The sequence below is a fragment of the Mercenaria mercenaria genome, chromosome 8 (genome assembly GCF_021730395.1).
Source record: "Mercenaria mercenaria strain notata chromosome 8, MADL_Memer_1, whole genome shotgun sequence".
In the NCBI taxonomy this organism is placed as follows: Eukaryota; Metazoa; Mollusca; class Bivalvia; order Venerida; family Veneridae; genus Mercenaria; species Mercenaria mercenaria.
In genome coordinates this window covers 30,583,280-30,603,236 of record NC_069368.1, presented here as the reverse complement: position 1 = coordinate 30,603,236, position 19,957 = coordinate 30,583,280, and the positions used below count along the sequence as shown (strand labels likewise).

Sequence of the window (19,957 nt, the reverse complement as noted above, 5' to 3'; positions counted from 1 at the left end):
CACTGCGCATGTCTACATGTACAAATCTAACATGTGTCTAACTTTGCTAAATATGGAAATTTAATTTATGTATTTTTGTGGGGATATTGGAGGGTATTGAAACAGTGAGTATTTTTTTCTGTTATAACTACATGACATTCATTCCGTAAAGAAAATCTGTTGGGTCTATCTATATATAATCCGATTTAAAGCCCAGGGCAGCAAACCGGATTACATATATAGTGCGACGATTCATCCATTTTATCTGTCATCTATTTACAAGTACAAAACCTTCATTCCGTAAAATATAGATTAAAGTTCAACATTATTTATACGTAAAATCTGGCGTTTTACGGAATAAATTGCATTAATATCTTTCCAGGGCTGTAGACCGGATTATTTATAGGGCGACGATGTTTTCTAAACATTAATAAATGCCACTAGAGGGAAGTTTCTAAAGGGTTTATTTGGGGGATATCATGCATTAGAAAATGGGGCTAGGCAATCTTTTGGGGAAACTGTCTTATAAAGTTGCATTTTACGGAATGAATCGCAATATTATACTGCAAAAGATATTTACCAAGGGCTGTAGACCGGATTATATATAGGACGACGATTTATATTAATCTGTCACTTATTACAAATACGTGAAATTCATTCCGTAAAGGAAATGCATAGATTCAATATACGTATATAATATTGGGTTTTACGCAAGGTAATGTATTGTATTTTATCCTTTATTAACATGCATAATGTACAGTAAAATGAGGTATTAAAAGTCCAAAATACATCCCTTAATGAGCCCATGTACAAAATAGCATGAAATTCACGCGGTTTATGTTGAAGTACTTGTACATATGGCTCTTATTTTGCATAGCCAGACCTTTTCATTTGTCAAGTAGACACGAGGCAAAATGGATCGGAACTTAGCGGGCAACTTTCGCTTGAGGATTGATAATGTGGAAGATATTACTTTTGAGGACTTTGAAAACCCATGGAACTTTTGCCATTTATTTGGGCAAAAGGACAATGTAGTGACAAACTGGATGCCAGAGACATTAACGTGCACTAAAGAGGCACAGAATGCGGCAGGACGACGTGGTAGGAGGGTGCGAGCACCATGTGGCGGGCAAATGAAACTGACTGCCAGGCCAAACAAACCTTCTGGAGGCATGATTGCAATCGGAATCATGAAATGACAGTACGCACCAATTCATTTTTTGATAAATGTAAAATTACCGTTCCTGACGTGATGGTATTCGTAAAGTCCTACTTAGAGCGGTGCACACTTATGCAGTGCTCAAAATTTGTAGGAATTCATTACAAGAGCACAGCCGTGGACTGGGGTTGTTTCATGATAGAGCTATCTAAAGAATATTTCCAGCGTAACATCAAGATCAAAGTCATATCTGGAGAAATAATGATTGACGAATTTTTATTGGACGTAAAGTCAAATACAACCGTGGGAATCTTCACAAAGGACTTCGTGTGTGCGTTTTCGGGATGGTTGAAAGAGCCACAAACACCTTGATTGTGTATCCAGTCACCGATAGGAGCCAAGCAACACTTGTCCCCTTGATACAAAGGCACGTTGAACCTGGAAGCCGCATATTCTCGGATGGGTGGAGTGCCTACTGCCAACTGAACTAATTGGGATACGAGCGCTTCACCGTACTCCACAAGTAGCAGATGAAGTTATTAATGCGGTAACAAACCGAATAGAGTGGGCGTGGAAACACGCAAAAGGCCATTTTAGGAGAATGGCAGGAACATCAGCCACGCAGTGGGAGGGCCACATGGCTGAAGTCATGCGGCATTCAGAAGTAAAGGGAAATGTTTATCGTGCCTGTTTTGATTTAGTCAGAAGTGTGTATACGCTAAAAGAACCACCTATGTACATGTACACAACCCCACTATTTGATTCATGGGTAGGTGTGGACGACAGGTCGTGTACGTCGTTCGAAGACTGGCAGCTGCACACTGCCGTTACAAATGCAGATTCGACTGATCCCGAATCAGATGCATTATTAAGCGATAATGAGGAGCAGCAGGCAGCTACTGGGACCGGAACTGGACATGCCATTGGGTCGAGTTCAAACCCGTACATCCTGTCAACAGATTATGAAAACTTCCCCTACATTTCCGCCAAATGTACCCAGGCCTATCACCTCTGGTGAAAGGAGCATGTCTGATTTGACTCCAGCTGCCATCAGAAAGATGTTCTCATCTAGCAGCAGTGATGACCTCGATGATACGCTGGTAAGGTCACCGGAAACTCCAAAGCCATGTTCAGCGTCGTCGTCACAAATGAAACCTAAGACGACAGGAGGTACTAAAGCTACCAGAATAAGGACAGACAAGGTCTGTCCCAGCAAACACACGACGTCGCAAAGACGTCTTTTTATAGTTGTTTTGGGGTCGCGACGTCGGTGACCAGAATCCGACGTTGTTCCAACGACTTTACACCGACCAAAGTCCGACGTCGCTATCCCGACGTTGTTCCAACGGCTTTACAGCGACCAAAATCCGACATCGCTATTCCGACGTTGTAAAAACGTTGGAACAACGTCATTAGATCTACTGAAACTTTAAAAATATTTCAAGCTGCAAAAAAAAATTCATTGCGTGAATACTTTATTGCATTTTTGTCGTTTAGCGTTATTCGTCATGTCGTGAGGTTAGTAAGATTAACTTGAAAGAGTTCCGTCCCATAATTTCCGACATGTGTTCGAAATTGACCATTCAAATCAGGTCTAGCTCAAGTGCCTTTTTGAACTCGTTCATGTTGTTGATCGGAGCAGGAAGGTCTAATACGGGGAGTAGACACTCCGTATAAATCAATACATTTATCTGTATTATGCTGTCGTCCATACCTGTAAATATCGACCAGTCGTTAGCGATCGATATTTTGTTTTCGCCACTATCAATTAGCGCGTAATTAGCATATTACCTCATGTTAATCATGGAGCTATAACACTTATTGTTCAAAGGGTTTACCAGTCACATGTTAAGTGGCGATAATTAGATGATCAGAGATTGATCTAAAGGGATTCTGAAGCAAAAACAGCATGCGACTGCATGTGGTGATATGCTTAATTATTATGAATTAACTCGAGCTCACTTCCCTGAAGAAATATTTTACCACGTAACTTCAAACCTTTATCAAAGGGCCGATTTTTGTTGGATTTGAATAAAAAAATGGAAAATAACAGAAAGCTGACACTTTTCTTAATCGACAGCATCAGATAAGATAAATGCCAGTTTCCAGTCCCCGTATCAGTTGTTCCAGATCGGAGTTTTCAAAACTCGTGGAAGTATATAAAAAGCGCCCTGTGCAGATTATATGTCAAATCATGGCTTCTCCACCTGTAGGTATGTTGTTAGTTTTTACAGCAGTTATTTTTTGTCATGACGTTTTTAAAACTGTTGAAGTTATAGCTATAACTTATACTGTCATATCCCGGCACAACCAGTTTTCAACCGCTTAACAAGTTTTCTGTGCAGTTTTGTACAAATGCAAGTCCAAATCTTTGGTTTATTGTCTAACACTTTCTATTAGGATAAGTGCTATAAAAGCATACCATTTAAGTTTCAAGTTAACTAATCGAATCCCAGGCAGGATGATTTTGAAAGCCATCAGTAGGAAGTCATGCTGAAAATTTACAACCTAAATTCAACCACAGGTGGTATTTTCCTTCCAGCAAAATGAAACAGCACTAAACTTTTACTGTAGTTTTATTACAACATGGCAAACATAATACACCCAAAATTCAAGTCTGGCAACAAACACTAAAACCAACATGGCAGATCAATATACTGTAGGTACACTTGCCTAAATTGGCACCTAAATTACAGGGGGAAGGGTAAAGTAAATGGCAGCCAGAAGTTAGTGCATTATCTAAAGAACTATATCATATGCTCAGTTACTCCAGAGAACCAGGGTGTCACATCTGCTACATTGATAGCTGTCACATATGACAATGTATTATATATTTGCTAAGCTTTCGACACTCCAAATATTTCAAATTGCTTAGAAAATGAAAAAAAAATGTTGCAAGGACAGGCATCATGATTTGAAATTTTTTGCTGTTGACAGGTTTCCATGTTGTCTGCTGTTAGAAGAACATCTCTGAGGGACTGTGAATAGAATCTTTATCTTCTGCTTGTATACAACACTTACTCATGGGCCAGTGGCACAATTTCTAGCTGTACAAGGATATCATGGTGTTTGATAAGTAAGTAATATTGGAATAAAGTTTCCATACAGATATTACCTGTTTTTTACTTCCTGTTGAATAAAATATGCGTGAACTTAACTGAAACTCATCTGAATCGCGTTTCACAAGCATTTTTGTGCATGTTTTAAAATTTAGAAGAATACTTTAAGAGAATGAAAAATAATGATTATGCAAGAGTTGTATTTGTCTAGTGTCAAGTTTTTGTTGAGCCCACTTGCGGTGAGCTCGATATAGTCGCCACTTTTGATGTATGTGCTTGTGTCTGTCTGATTTTGTCCGGACCATAACTTATGCATGAACCAATCTTGTTTATATTTGGCATGAATGTTTACCTAAGTGAGAAGGTGTGTCATGCGTAAACCCCATGTTCCTGTCTCAAAGGTCAAGGTCACAGTTAAGAGGCCTACGGTCATACTGAAGTTTGTCCGGAGCAGTTCTTCTTCATGCATGGTGGGATTTTGATGTAACTTGGCATGAATGTTCACCATTATGAGACGGAGTGTCATGCGCAAGAACCAGGTCCCTAGGTCCAAGGTCCACTTGACAGCTGGCGGGCTCAACATTCTGCTCCTTGGCATACTTGTCTTATTGATTTAATTTTTAGTGATATAGATTCAAATTGTACCTTTTTTATTAACTTTTTATCACCAAATTCATTCTGTTTCACAGGTTGATGACAATGAAAATAATGACCATGTTAACATCAGAGGAAAAGCAAACTGGGAAAGAAAGGACAACATTGTTTTCGATCTTGAAGGGTAAATATTTAAGAAATGATATTTGATCATACTTACGTGAGAATGCTGTTAGTAAGAATAGAAATTCTAGCATTTGAATGAACCCGTCCAATGTATTCAGGGCTCCAGAAATTTTGAAAACTCAGTATGTCCGAAACGAATTCACGATATCGGCGCTATCCCACCCACTGTATTACCGTATAAACTTTGTGATAAAGTAAAGAAATTAGTATGTCATGCATTAAAAATGATACACCGTCACCTTCAGTTACAATCTAATAAAAACAGTCAGTCAGTGTTATATGTGATGATTACTTTGCTTTTTTTTTCTGAGAAAATACTTACAAGGATGAAACAGCCAATGCATTGTTTTCTTGGTACTATGTACCTAACTAGTCGAAAAGCCAACGCACGTACATGTAACTTTGGTACCACATACGCGGCAGGTACTTTGTAATGTTTCCTCATTATTCGACGGATTTTTTATAAAATATTAGGTTGCCTGTCTCCAATTTATGTGATTTTTATAACGACTGTCTGTTGCTTAATAAATTTATTCTTTTGATGTAAGGAGAAATGCAACCTCTAGCCTAGTACTTGTGTAACTGCAGGATAAAAAAGTAAAGCCTGCAACTATTTGTTTTGATATTCAGTGTCTTTAGTCAGTATTGTAGTTAAACATCTTGACACATGTGTGTCTGTTATGAAACTTGTTATTTGTCATAAAATAGAAATAGCAATAGTCTAGATACACCAGAGGAGTGAATATTGTTTTGATAATACTACTTACTAATATTTCCTTACCATACATTTAACTTTATACATAATTCTAATATGTGTGATCATCTTCTAGTTTTTAACAAAACGTTTAAGTTTACATGTGTGTTAAAATGTATATTTTCAGCCTGCGTAGATATAGGACCAGGAAGGGGAGCTAGGAGTGGGAGAAGTGCCTGTGACTGATATATGCACTGTCAGATAGAAATCCAGTTCAAAAGGAAATCTGAAATAGTGAAATGGCAGAAGTCATGACTTACATACTGTATAATCTGCTCTAAAACACAAACATTTCAATTTAAAATGTGTTAAATGCAAAACAGTTCTACTTACAAAATGAATCTTTCAGTAAATTCTAAATGCAGCTGAAAAGTGATGTACATGAAATGTGTGAAAACAGTGCAAGTTAAGTTTGATTTTTTGTTGTAGACAAAATTGAAGAACTTGTATCCAATTCATTTTCTGGATGCACAGTGTTATTGGAATTTTTTTTCAGATAATTTAAAATTCTACAAGGTGAAGAAATTTCAAATAGTATCTCAAGAAAAAAAGTTTTATACACAATGAATTGTTTTTCAAAAATTTGCAGTTGTTTGTTCATTGTTTTGCCAGTCCATTACACTTAAACTTTACTTTATTTATTCTTAATATTTTTGTGGTGAATGGATTAGATTACTTGTTCACAAGGCAAATTCAAGAATTTGTCGGTTAAGGTTAATGTTGTTTCAAGCTAAGTGATGGGCAGACTGTCCATTTGTAGTGATTTTAAGAATAATTAAAATAATTTGTCACATAAATCAATATTAAATGACCTGGCTGAAAGTTATATATGAAAAAAAAATGTATTTTGTTCAGATTGTTCTACATAGAACTTTTTTGCAAGATTTTTTATTAAAATCATTTTCGGAAACTGCATAAAAGATGCCGCAATTGGACCTTTATAACTTTACTATTTGAACTATAAGAATAGCTATCCTACTCGATAAGGCATCAGCTTTGCGTCACACCTTGGTTAAGTTTTTGGTACCAGTTTACATTTTGGCAAAACCTTTGGGGATAAAGGTTTGAAACTTTCAACACTTGTTATCATCACCATATCCACTTTTAGGCAAGGGCACATAACTCCATCAAGGACTTTTGCTGAATTAGGGTACCTTTTATTTCCTACTAGGTCATATTTTGTGTAAACTGTTTGACATATGACTTTGAAACTTTTATCACTTGATTATTATTATACCATAGTCTGTATCTGTAGGTAAGAGTACATAACTCTTACAAGTATTTTGGCTAAATTATGACTCTTTTTGGACTTGGAAATTGGTACAATTTCTTACCAGTCCATGTTTTGTGAAAACTGTTTGATGTGTGGCTTTGAAGTTTCCACTTTTTTCTATTTTGAAACTTTGAACACTTGTTTATTATATGATCGCCATCTGTAATTAAGTGTTCATAACTCTGTCAACTATTTTGGCTGAATTATGGCCTTTTTGTACTTAGAAGTTGGTTCAGTTTGCGTACAAGTAGTGTTTGTCAAAACTATTTGACATATGGCTTTGAAACTTTGAACACTTACTAACTTACTATCATGATTTCCATCTGTAGGCAAGAGCAGATAACTCTGTCAATGAGTTTGGATAAATTATGGTCTTTTTTGGAGTTGGGAATTGGTTCAGTCAAACTTATTGGAATGGTTAAGCAAGATATTCCATTAAATAACAATAAATCTTGTGCAGAATGTAGTATACTAAATTTAAAATATTGCAGAAAATTTACATTCCTGTTGCATTTTTACCAATATCCAAATTTTATTCTCAACCGTTTTAAATCACATTTCTGTGTCAAATACACATTCTCTGCTAAACTTTTTGAAAGGAAGATGTTGAAAAATGTCACCCAAACTGTGGGTGAGTAACTTTAAGATTTTAGCTAGACTGTACAAATTATATGCAAAGCTATCCGACTTGTTTTCTGTCAGCATCTAAGATCAGATTTCACAAACCGAAGTGTGGTATCGAACCAGTATTTTTTGAATTATTTAAAGGAATTTTAGGCAGTTTCACTCATTTATGGCTATTATTCAATGCATTTTGTTCAAACATAAAGTAATTGTGTAGGGATAACGCATGTTTTTCGTGCTACAACATCTCCAGAATCCCAAGGGATTGGTTGGTACCAAAGCCCGGTACCAATGATTCCCGAGGAATTCTGTAGATGTTATAACACAAAAATAACATGCGCTAACGCTATTCTGGCATAAAACGCAAAACCAAGTAAATGAATATATTGTCCCTCAACTTCATTAAATTCCCATGAAATGCGCGGTAAAGTTTTTTTTGTCACTTTCACGTCATTTCCTTTTGAATTATTCGTTTTGGGGCCGTAATACGTTTACACTTTGCCACGGAACGCGCATAAATAAAAAAAGTGTTACAACAGCATGTGAGCGCGAGAATCTCTCTGTTAACACACGTTTTCTCTCCTGTTAAAACACCCCCAAAAAGTGACAATAACAGCAGTTTTATTCTAGAATTCAAGATAATGTTTCTTCACTTAGTATCAAGTTTTGAAATAGTTAAACATGCTGCTTCTATGACAGCTCTTGTTTTTATATGCTATGACACTTTATTACATTCAAGCAAAATGGTTGCCCATTTCCACTAGTGTTTATCGTTGTATTCATTGATGAAATATTTTGTTAAAAAGCTATTGAATAGTCGATTGACTGTTGCTGTCCCTGAACAGCTCTTTTTACAGATTACATGCATCAACAAAATTTATTTTTGATTGAATGGTATATGTACTTTTTAATAAAAACATTTCAGTTGAATCATATTTAGTATGTTTTCTTTCTAGACCCAGTATGTTAAGATACGTCTTGTGACTATTCTATTATTCAGTACACTTTTGTTTAAAACCATAGACTGATGGTTTTTTTGTGCTTTTAGATGAAACAACATTGAGAAAAGATGTCATTCAAATGTAAAAAGGACATCTTTCCAAAGTTGTGAAAAATATGTCGTTCCAACACTGCAAAAGACATCAAAACACCTTTCACAATCAAAGAAAAAACTACGTCTTTCAAACGTTGTGAAAAAGACGTCTTTCCAAGTTGGCAAAAAAAGACGTCAACGCACCTTTCATTATCAACCAAAAAACAACGTTTGTCCAACGTTGTGAAAAAGACGTCTTTCCAACGTTGTGAAAGAGACGTCAACACACCTTTCATTATCAACCAAAAACAACGTCTTTCCAACGTTGTGGAAAAGACGTCTTTCCAACGTTGCAAAAAAGACGTCTTTCCAACGTTGTGAGAAAGACGTCAACACACCTTTCATTATCAACCAAAAAACAACGTTGTTACAACGTCTGGAAAAGACGTCATAACAACGTTGTAACAACGTGGTGTGTTTGCTGGGGTGCTCCAAAGGGTTTTAAAGAAGTGAAAGAGGAAGAAGCTAAGAAGCGACAAAAACAGAAGACGAACCCATACTCTAAGTCTGCTTTTGTATGGAGTTCATCTAACGATGACTTTGTGCAAATTTATATAAAGCCTCGTCAACATCATTCATATTTAATACATGAGAAACAGTGATTTGTAAATAGTTTACTGATTTGAAAGGAAGCAACAGTATATAAGGAGTTATTTTCTTGGGAAAGAAGTGCACAATCAGGGAAGGAACACTTATGGTGAACATGTAACACTTGACAGAGCAGGTAATGGTTTCATCAAAGGCATCCGAATTTCAGTAGGGCACTGCCATTTTGGAATCATGCATATTCATTTCAAAAAGCCTCTTTGCCAATGTGTTTTTACGCATCTTTAAGTCAATCTTTAGTGAAATACAACTACGTAATAACAGACCTACGAGAAACAACAGTATAGTTTAAATCATATAACTCCTAAGTCATAATGTAGAATCGAGATTAACTAAATGAGTATGCATTATCTAAAAATATTGTCTGCTATTATTCTTCTTGGTTGCATTTTTTGCTTACAGATTTTATTTCATACCAACTATATTTATTTTGACGTTTTAAAAGTATTACCATCAAAACATACTGTACTCGAGATTTTTTGCTTGTCTGTTAATGCTATTTGCACGCTATGCACCGTCACCGTATTACAACATTTTAATTACTTCCCTTGTTTTTATCCAGAACTGTATAATATATTTTTTCACTCTATTGAGCTATAAAATGTTTCTAACTTTGTATTTTTATCGTTTTTGATGAGTTGTTTTGTAAGATTCAAGCTGTGAACTTTTTATACGCTTTTGCTTTCAAACCCATTAGTTTGTTGGTGCATATATACGCCCTTTTTCTTCTGGCTTTATCGTTCTGCAGCTGGAAGTATTAATCATGCGGTGCAATTAAGGGCGATTGGCAGCATTTTTACAAATTTACAAAGAAGCAAACACACGACCAAATTCTGATCTGTGCCACTAGTGAAGGTTTCGACAGTGGTTCCCGAAATTTTGATAGAATGATGGTCTTTGTTATTTATTGTCCGCTGAAAATATTTAGGTGGAATCTTTCATCTAAATATTAAAGGTATTAAAGGTGTTTGATTATTATTATAAGTTAGATAAATGTTTGTGTGAAATAACTTTAAATATTCTTGAATAGAGCTAGATAAGAATGCACGTAAACTAACAAAACACATTTTTCATAATTGTTTTATTAAACATCTGTAACAGAATGCCAAAAACAGATCCCTTAAAAAGAATATTTAATATGCGCTAGAAGGAATCTTTTGGTAAGCTAAATCTTCTTGTATTATCTACATGTTGTACGAAGCAGTACTGTATATTTTGATATGCTTTTCTCTTACGCTAGAATGACATCACGTTAACGTGCGGTGACGTCAATGTTTTTGTTGCGACCAAGAAAGAACGCTACTGTTTTATCTACTGTTTTAGATTAAGGGCATATTAGAATCGAAATAATTCATAGCAAAACCGTGTTTTAACACTATTTATAAACTCGGGCGGTAATACGTCGTACAAATAATTTCACTCGGGCTGCGCCCTCGTGAAATTATTACGCCCGACGTTTAACCGCCCATCGTGCATAAATAGTGTTAAAGCACTCTTTTGCTATAAATTATTTCTTAAATATAGATGTTTACAAACAACACGTGACACCTGTCAAAATGCATTATGGGTAAGTGAATAATATTTTTTTTATTTTTAGATACATGCAAGTGTCTGAATGATCTTGATTACAGAAGTCGCATTGGAACCTAGTAATATATTTCTAAAAAAATAGAAGAAAAATATCTTCCCCGGGGGAATTAAACCGGATATTGCTTCGTCATCTTTGATGTGGACACAAACTGAGAAGATAGGAAAATGGCTGACTACTTGCCCAAATAAGCATGCGCATATTGTTGTGACGTATGGCCAGGGATCGATCATTGTCGAAGTGTCATTTATATTTTTTATTGATAATAATTTGTTAATTTTGTTTGTTTGTTTGTTTTGGGTTTAACGCCGTTTTTCAACAGTATTTCAGTCATGTAAGGGCAGGCAGTTAACCTAACCAGTGTTCCTGGATTCTGTACCAGTACAAACCTGTTCTCCGCAAGTAACTGCCAACTTCCCCACATGAATTATCAGAGGCGGAGGACGAATGATTTCAGACACAATGTTTTTTATCAAATCGTCACAGAGAACATACGCCCCGCCCGGGGATCGAACTCGCGACTCCGCGATCTGTAGACCAACGCTCTCCCAATAATTTGTTAAGGCCCCATAAAATAGACAAAATATATAACTTTAACATTGAATAAAGCTTTTATCGAAATTACGGATTTGTCAAAAAAGTAAAATATTACTTTAAAAAATTCAGTAACGTTCCAAGGCTGTTTGGATCGAAAACATGAACTTCATAGGTCAATGAGGTCGTTCAATTCCCAACCTTGTAGAATCTAACCAGGACTTGCTACTGTGCTCGTGGTGGGCACGGAACTCTAAACCTAAGACAACCTCTGATGGCTGAGAATGAACCCAAGCCAATTAAGGTTCCAGACAATAATCTACCAAACCTTGGACCTAGACCTTTTGCCAGCTTGCTGAAATAAAACTAACTGAAAATGGTGTTAGGAAAATTCTGGAAAACTTAAATCCATCTAGATCAGATTAAACCTAGAATTTTAAAGGAATGTGCAAATGAGATAGCTCTAGCACCAATTTTTACTGACTAGTTCAATATTAAATTCCCTTCATACTGGTTCTGTACCGTCAGATTGGTCCGAGACCTATATAACGCATGTTCTTTAAAAAAGGGTGAAAAATTTCAAGCTTCGAATTATAGGCCAATGTCTTTAACCTGCATAGCTTGTAAGATTTTAGAGCACATAGTAGTTAGTAATGTTTTAGATCATTTAGATAAATTTAATAGATATACCCTGGTGGACTATCAGCATGTTTTTCGAGCTTAGCGGTCTTGCGAAACCCAACTAAGGAGATTTATTCATGATTTAGCTCAGTCAGTACAGCGAAGCCAGGTTGATGTTGCCATCATGGATTTCTCCAAATCCTTTGATGTAGTCCATCATGACAGACTGCTCATAAAATTAGCCCATTATGGCATCAGGGACTGTACTCATTCTTGGATAAAAGCATTTCTGGGAAATCGAACTCGAAAAGTTGTGGTCGATTGGGCAACATCCAGCTCGGCTCCTGTTAATTCAGGCGTCCCTCAAGGGTCAGTTTTAGGACCTCTCCTATTTCTGCTTTACATAAATGCGTCTGTGTCTTCCAGCGTGCACCTTTTTGCAGATGGCTGTGTATAATTTATAATATAGGACAATAAACTCTCAGAATGATTCAGCTCAGATAAATGCAAGCGGGACATTGACAGTTCGTTACTATGGGAACAGAAATGGAAGATACCATTCATGTAACCAAATGTCACATACTGCATGTCTCTAATTCCTAGTCAGAGCTTGGGTTTCTTAAAACGTAACATTCATTCTAAAAGTTCTACCAAAGCGGCTGCTTATAATCTATTGTAAATAAAATCTGGAAAGTAAATCCCTCGGAAGCATCGAGACGCAGGCAAAAAGTGAAAATTGCAGACTCGGTTTGATTGAGTCTGTTCATGAGCAGTAATGGAAAATGCAACACTGCCCACGCCTACTAGCACCGGCTTAAGCAGAATTCAACCCCCAAACCCAAACGAGCCGAAACCAATGATCCCGAAGGACCAGAAAAGACTGAGATGAAGTCGGGGCGACTTTTTACGGCCGCCACACAGCACTTAACACCCGCTGTTGTGAAGTAAATAAAATCTGGAAAGTAGATCTCTCGGAAGCATCGATAACAAGGCAAACAGTGAAAATTGCAGACTCGGCAGTAATGGAAAATGCAACACTGCCCACGCCCCCTAAGACCAACTTTAGGATGCTTTTCTAGTGTATGGGATTCTTACCATCAAAAGGATATAGATAAACTAGAAATATTCAAAGACAAGATGCAACATTTGTAACAAATAATTATAGCAAGACCACGGGCACAGTCACAAATATCATAAAAGACCTAAATTGGAATACATTGCAATTTAGAAGACAATATAGTAGATTCATTTTATTTAACAAAATTGTTAATTATCATGTAGATGTTGATCCAAAGCAATACCAGACAGTCCAGACACATACTACAATCATCTGGTATTTCAGATTCCATCTACTACAGCTGAATATTATAAAAAACTCATTTTTCCCTAGGTAGTCAGTGTTGAAACAGACTCCGGATTCAAATCAGCAATAGCTACATTGATGTCTACACCATAATTCCAGTACATATCTTTTTGGTTTTATCCTGTTTTTAACCCTACTAACGTCTTTTTTTTTTCTGCACAACAGATGTGCATATATATTCGCAGTTAAGGGAATTTAAGTTCAAGGTTTTTGCAAGTTTTTTTTATCACAACTGTTAGGAAGAATAGAATGTTTGTATAAATCCATGTAGAATTTAACCAAACAAGATTTTTTTTCAAAACTTTAGAATATAGAAGGCAAATAAAAAAAGAGGGCCCCTTGCTTGCTTTTTTGCCAGACTGATTTGAGAAATTTGGAACTCACAGAAGTTTTCATAGTGAAAGTCTATGGGAATAAAATTAGTTGGATTAGGCCTACATTAAATAGTTTCATTAAAATAAAAATGTAGGCTATCCGCGAAAATGTTATCAAAATGGTGAATTTCCCATTGGTACCCGTGATGAAAACTTGTATGAGGTCCAAATATTCAAATCGGTATAGCAAAAAGTCAAACACACGACCCTATATAGATCTACATCTACATTGAGAGCGTTGAGCTGTCAGGCTTGACAATGTTTCAACGGTGCACAAGAAAAGAATACATTTAGATGTAACCGAAAGTCAGAAAACCGGTTCCAAATGGTAAAAGCCAGAAAAAACAAAGCTTGCACAACTATTAAACTCCATCAGAGTAACCAATTCGGCTTGCGTGGCGCTACAAGGACACACGGTCCCGCCGACATAGCTTTCTCGTCTTTTGAGAATGAAGCAGTTAAAGTGTTTTCCCCTAGAAGGTTAGGTCTTTCAGTCCACTCTTAACTTTAGGATACCAAAGATGGGGCCTCAGCAACTTCAGCTGGTAACTTGTCATTCCACACGGGTCTTATGCGCGGAAAGAAGCTGTACTTGTCATCAGATGTAGAAAAGCGAAGGAATCTAGCACTACGAGTTGATCTAGGCATGACCTTCCCTGGTGTAAGGTATATTTTATGCCTCAATGTCTACAAGTTGGTTTGCAATTTTGTAGAACTTTGATTCGGCGTGATTCTAGTGATTCCCATTTCTGGTATCCGAGCATATCAATCACGCTGCTGGTATTGTGATACTGTAAAATCAATTAATTTCGTGGGCATGAAATTTCGTGGATTTGGTCAAATCGGCAATTTCGTGTGGATGTGAATTTGTGAATTTCAACTTTTGAATATAAAAGAATGGGAATTTTACTTGTTGGTTGGGATTAAATTTTGTGGATCGACTCAACCACGAAATCCACGAAAATTAGTCCCCCGTGAAAATTAATGATTTCACAGTATCTGTTGGTCACAAAACTGCTGCTCGTCTTTGGACCATTTCAACTTTCTTCACATACTTTTGTGATGGGGATTCCAAATAGTGCAGCAGTACTCAAGATTTGATCTGACCAGGGAGATGTATGCTCTGGTTTCAGTCTCTCTGCTGGTGTTATATACTGTACGCAGATTTCGCCAAGAATGATGGAGGCTTTCTTTGTCACTCTATCAATATGTGTATTCAATGATAGGTCTGATTTTAGATCTACACCCAGGTACTTAGATGTCTGCTCCTGACCAAGAGTAATTCCTTTAAAGATGTAGTTTTCAATGAATGGTGACTTGACTCAAGATTGCCACTCTGAAGACGCTGCATTTCTCGGGGGGAAAGTCCATACCCGACGTAGCCTACCAATTGGCAAGTGCATCCAGATCCTCCTGTGGTAGCCGTTGGTCTCGTACGGACCTGAACTGGCGGTAAAGTATGCAGTCGTCTGCGAAGAGGCGTGTCTTTGAATGGAGCCATTCAAGAAGGTCGTTGATGAATGTCAAGAATATTAAGGGACTTAGGACCGATCCTGGTGGAACCCCGCTAACGACAGGGACCGCATCGGAGCTTTTGACATTGAACGGGTACCTTCTGTGACCTGTGGTGTAGAAAGGACGCTATCCAGTCATATGTGGAGCCCCTCATGCCATAGTGTTGGATCTTTTCTTAAAAGACGCTGATGGGGGATACGATCAAACGCTTGCTAAAATCCAATATGATCATGTCAGTCTGGATGTGCTTGTCCAGTGATGACGCTAGCTCATGTACGAGTGTTAATAGCTGAGTTTCGAAGGTCCTCTTCGCCCTGAAACCATGCTGGTAGTCATGCAATATATTGTGTTTGGCCAGGTGCTTCTATGTCTGACTCACTATGACATGCTGTAATATCATACAACAGAGGCTTGTTAAATATACAGGTCTATAAGTAGCCGGGTCTTGTCTGGCTCTCATTTTGTAAATCGTTGTGACGTTTGCTAGTTGCCAGTCATCTGGAATCTTTCCGCCACTAAATGAGCACTTGAATCTCATAGTCAAGATTGGAGCTAAGTGATCGGCACAGTCCCTCAGTATCCTAACCGACATACCGTCGGGAGCAGAAGACTTTCTGGGATCTACATTATTAAGCAGCTTCAAGATGCCCTCTTTCTTGATCTCGATCTTATCCATGTCAGAATATTATGTTCCATTTGGACTTTGGATGTCACCTTCAGATTCCTTAGTGAAAACCGACATGTATTGTCTATTTTGGATGTTGACTTTATCTTTATCTGAATTAAACAGTCTGTCCTTGTCTTTGAGTGGAGAGATACCGGTGTTGTCTTTCCGGAGGGACTTGATGGAATTCCAAAATTTCTTCTGCTTAGGCTGTTTATCATCATCGACGTCATCATTCACTTCTATCAGGTGATTCACATAGTTGAAATAGTTACTCCTTTCTAATTTTGCGTCATTTGTTTAGCTTTTTTTTATATTTTTACAGATTCTTTACCAGTTTTCTTCTTCTTGGTGTACACCTTTCATCTTTTCCTGATGGCAGCCTTCACTTTATGATCTATCAAAGACTTCCTCTTGTGACTTTCTCTTAACATTTTAGTTGGGATGAATTTATCCGTGATGCGAATTACATTTTCTTTGAACTTGAACCAGAGAGTATCTATGGAGGCCTTTTATATGTTGGACATCTCTGTATGGATCTTCTGAAACTCATCTTGCAGTCAATTATAATTCGCTTTAATATATAAGGACACTTTCCACTTCACTTTTGGTGTCCTGTGTGGCCTTAAACTAGCTTCCACATAGACAGCCTCGTGGTCAGATATTCCAAGGATGACCTTGGTTGTATTCATCAAAGAGCTGTTGTTTGTGAAAAACAGGTCCAGGAAATTGCTACTGTCGAAAAGGTTGTTATTTGCCAAATCAAGTATTTGATTGCATAATTTGGGTTTTGAAGTTGCTGATATGTTACTGCATTATTCTCCCAGTCAATACCGGTGTAACATTAGATATTGACCCCGTTGAAAACTGACCCCATTGATCAAAAATTAATGTTGGCGGGGTCAATTCTCAACGATGAAAAATGACCTTTTGATCAAAATTTAATGTTAAAATGTTGATGGGGTCAATTCTCAACGTTGAAAAAGGACCTTTTGCTCAAAATTTAATGTTGAAATGTTGATGGGGTCAATTCTCAACGTTGAAAAAGGACCCATTGGGTCTATTTTCAACGGGGTCAGTATTTAATGTTACACCGGCAAGATTAAAATCGCCACCAAGCTAAATACTTGCCCCAGTTGGGATCTGGGATAGGAAACTAGTTAATAAAAAGTATTCAGGTTAATTCATATTTGGAGGGCAATACAATGCTCCAATATAGAGGTCTGAGGCTCCACTAGCTTTAACTCGGATCCAAAGCATCTCAATGGTTAGCTCTGCGGGCTGCATGCTGTCAAAACTTTTGTTAACTAAGATAAAGACACCAACAACATTGCCAGATTTTCCATCGCGTCTAAAACATTGCAATGTTCCGGGAAAATTTCTGAACTGTGATGTGAAGAGTTCAGTCACGACTCAATACCGATAACAATGTCCTCTCCAACTCTTTTTGACATGTTTTCTGTTCAGTTATAGTTAAATATCTAAGTATAGTATGAAGTTTTGAAAAATCAGGGTTCTAGGCTTACACTGTAGAAAAAATTGTTACCCGAACTACAGACGTTCCAAACTTGTGTCCATATAAATATAGAAATACTATCACACAAATAAAAATTAAAAAAAAAAACACTCGACCTTGGCAAGACATTATTTAGAAACTTGTACCGTACAGAAAGAAACCTTAGAGGAACTTTGAAAGTTGTATAGATTAGACAAGGTAAGACCATATATATTTTCTAAATGCCCAGTTCTATGAACGCTCCCTCGTCCCACCCACATACTCCAAAAAAACAACAACATGAAACCACACAGCAGTATATGTATGTAACCTAGCTTGAGATTTGGCGGAATAAATGATAGAAGCGTCAGTGTAAAATGTTAAACCATAGAAAATGTTAACTATAGAGTGAACAACTTTCTTAAAAGTAGCCGGAATAAACGATAACACTTTGATTCCATGTAGTAATATCAATTTTATAATAATAATAATAATGATGATGATGATGATGATGATGATGATGATGATGATGAAGGTGATGATGATGATGATGATGATAATATAATAATGATAATGATCTCATATACTAAGTTTTTTCTGCAATGGATACAATAGTAACAGTATTCTAATTGTGGGCGAACGTATGTTTTTAGGCAGTTTCTTTAATATTATTGTTATTACATTGTACATACATTTTTTTATAAATCTGAGAGTGTTACTAGCTTTTGAAGATGTAATTTCAATATGTGTTTCCAAGTCAAGACACCACTAATAGTAATCCCAAGATATTTAGCATTTCCTGTAGTTTTTAGTTCTTGATTAAGTAATTTATATGGAATGATAAAATTTTTTCTCTCTTTTTGAGATTCCTATTACTTCGCATTTATCAGGCTTGAATTCAATAGACCAGTTACGTTCCCATTCTTCCTTCTTCTTTTTGTCAAATCATCTTGAACTTAGTAAGAGTATATTAACGAGTCTATGTTGAGGTATGTCATCAGCAAATAAGCGTATTCTACCTTTAACAGAGTCAGGAAGGTCATTGATAAAACAAAGGAAGAGACAAGGACCCAACACTGAAACTTGAGGACCCCCCCCCCCCCCCCCCCCCCCTTGATAGAACAGGTAAAGAGTGTGAGCCTTAAACTACTACAGATTGAGAACGGTTACTAAGTAAAGATTGAATCCAGGAAAGATAGATTCTGTAGACACAAAGTTTCACGATTTCATAGAGAAGGAGTTGATGATCGATCTTGTCGAAAGCTTTCGAGAAATCCATTACAGTGAGACCTGTTTGTTTCCAGATTCTTGTGTAAATGATAATAGTTGAGCCTCACAGCTATGTTTGGAACGGAAGCTGTATTGGAAAGGTGTGAGAAGATTCTTGACTATTTTGGTTCTCTCAGGTTTGATTTTTTTTGTGTTTTATGTGATTCATCAAGTGATTCATAAAACGGACTTCTGCCAGAGTAGCCAGAGTTTGTTTGTTTCCAGATTCTTGTGTAAATGATAATAGTTGAGCCTCACAGCTATGTTTGGAACGGAAGCTATATTTGAAAGGTGTGAGAAGATTCTTGACTATTTTGGTTCTCTCAGGTTTGATCTTTTTTTTGTGTTTTATGTGATTCATCAAGTGATTCATAAAACGGACTTCTGCCAGAGTAGCCGGAGTTTCTAGGGCTTTAACATGTTGCGAAATGACCCTTTTTTACCCTCAGGGTTGATTTTTAGTGTTTCATGTATCAAGTGATCCATCAAACGGACTTCAAAGAATTGTCTTACTTATCAGTTAGCAGTCCTATAACTGTTTAATCCAAACACAGTCAATATCGTTTCATACACACACACAAGTAATACCGAGTTAATACAACACGGAATGTTGATTGTCTGATGGCATAAGGTGACCACAATCAATTTTTGAATGGCATTTTGCGTTGTGATTGGCATGTCACAGGAACCTACCTTTTTCCAAGGGTTTAGATGAAATACCGTTATTAAGCCGCTTTAGGTGTATGTGTTCACATGTCAACCTTTGGTCAACTGACACAACTTTAAAATGCAAACTTCAGGAATTGGTTGCTGTTAACAAGTATGAAAACTTTATTCTCCAGTTTCTTTATATTATATCTTCAAGCTAATTTATTTGGTACAAATTCAAGGCAAACACTGAAGTTTAATAAATACAAAACCAGAAGCCTTCAAATAAATATTCTTTATTTTTACACTCAAAGTTATATGGAATTCACTGCAATTGTTTATGATATCAATATAAACAAGAGGACCCATATGGTCCTGAATAAGGTCCTGAATCGCTTAACCTGGACCTTGTCGGTTATGACAGTCATAGTAAAAATTCACAATTTGTAATAGTTAACGCTACATTCTGGGCATTCTGGAAATTTTAAACTTATATTGGATAAGATTAGAAGTATATTGATAATCCACAGAGAGAGACTAATATTGCCCTAGGGGTGGT

At 36.8% G+C, this 19,957-nt stretch overlaps 1 long non-coding RNA gene across 1 annotated transcript; it reads left to right on the top strand.

Annotated features, from left to right (window-relative positions):
* Positions 1 to 21: 21 nt before the first annotated feature.
* On the top strand, positions 22 to 8,558 carry LOC123543290 (uncharacterized). Its single transcript, XR_006684931.2, has 4 exons — positions 22 to 104; positions 4,076 to 4,214; positions 4,887 to 4,975; positions 5,859 to 8,558. It is a non-coding gene; the product is annotated as an uncharacterized LOC123543290 (long non-coding RNA).
* The last annotated feature ends 11,399 nt before the right edge of the window (positions 8,559 to 19,957 follow it).